Genomic DNA, 1,692 nt, shown 5'->3' with positions numbered 1-1,692 from the left:
CAACGCCCGAGTTCACACATGCTTCGTTTCAATGGCTAAAATTGAAGAACTAAAATTCGAATTGGTCGAAAACCCACCGTATTCACCAGATTTAGCCCCCAGGGACTTTTTCTTATTTCGAAACTTGAAAAAATGGCTCGGTGGACAGAGATTTCCAGACAACGAAGACGTCATTGCCTCTGTAAGTGCTTATTTTGAGGAACGTCCGAAAACGCACTTTTCTGAAGGATTAAAAAAACTTGAAAAGCGATTGACCAAGTGTATAGAGCTCCAAGGAGATTATGTTGAAAAATAAAAAAAAAATTTACCCAAAAAAAATTGTTTTTATACTTAATTCTAAGGACTTATTGAACTACCCTCGTATTAGCAAATATAAATAGCGGATAAGTGAGAGAGGGGAGGGTGGTATAAGTGAAAAGACGAAGAAAAACAGCCAATGAGATTTAAGTTTTGTGAGTTTATTTTTCGATAAAGTATAGTTAACACCTTTATATCTAATTCTGGTGACAAGTATGGTGTTGCAGATGGTCACCTTGAGAGGGTACTGGCAAAGTAAAGAGTTTTGTGTGCATGGGACGGCAATATCTTGCAGTCCAAACCTACGACTGTTTACCACCTGTAGGCTTCTAGGGCTGGTTTCTTGCTGTAGGATTTGTTTGTTTAAGAGTGCTGGTTACCATCTCGCAAACAAGTCACGTTTCGTCATTGTCTCCAGAACGTGGGATTTTTCGGCCCCCACCACTCTCCCGTCTGGGAGCGACACATTCAAACGTCGCGTGTCGGTGAGTCGGCTCTGCTACATGCTGCGAAGCCCAGCTTCGTGTAAAGCCGAAAATGCACGAGCAAGAGCCCGAGCTCTCCCGAGTTAAATTCTGCGAAGAGTAACCCGAGCTCTCCTGACCTCAAGAATGACGATTTAGCTGCTCCTTAAAGTTATTCAGGTTTTGAAATCCCGAGTTACCTTAGAACCATTAGACTTATTGCGAAGAAACAAATATAATTGACTTTATGTAAATAGATATAGGAGACAAGACTTCTGGGTGTAAAATGTTTCAAATTTAGTGCTGCATGCCTTAGTCATATTTTTAGTAAACAATGAATTTTTAACAAATAAAAAACAAATTTTCGACAAAATAGTTAAATTTTCAACCCAAGAAATTACTTTAAAAAAGAAATTTTTTAACTTAAACATTGTAATTATACTGAAGTTTGCAGTTCAAAAAATTAATTTTCAAACCCTAATAAATGCGATTTAAAAAAAAAATTAATTTTTGTCTAAAACAAATGAATTTTTTAAGAAGCATAATTCACCAACAAAGATGAAAAATTTATAACTAAAAAGAAAATTTTTCAAGAAAAAAAGGTTTCAACGAAAGAAATTAATTTCCAACTTAAATTATAATGTTTCAGCGAAAAATTGAATGAATAAATTTTCAGTTGAAAGATAATTGTCAATCCCAAAAAATCAAAGTTTCAACAAAATATTTAAATTTTCAAGCAAAAAATTAAATTTTTAGACAAATAATTTAATTTTCTAATTAATAACTTTCTACAAGAAACAGAAATTCAAAATTTTCGAAATCAATTTTAAAACAACAAAATCTTTTGTTTACAAAATAGATAAATTTTCAACGAAAAACGGTTACATTATCACTTTAAAAAATAAAATTAGAACCAAAATGTATCAGTAAA

This window comes from Belonocnema kinseyi, chromosome 4, assembly GCF_010883055.1.
Source record: "Belonocnema kinseyi isolate 2016_QV_RU_SX_M_011 chromosome 4, B_treatae_v1, whole genome shotgun sequence".
Lineage (NCBI taxonomy): Eukaryota > Metazoa > Arthropoda > Insecta > Hymenoptera > Cynipidae > Belonocnema > Belonocnema kinseyi.
The sequence above is the reverse complement of the archived record's forward strand: the minus strand, read 5'-3'. Positions refer to the sequence as shown.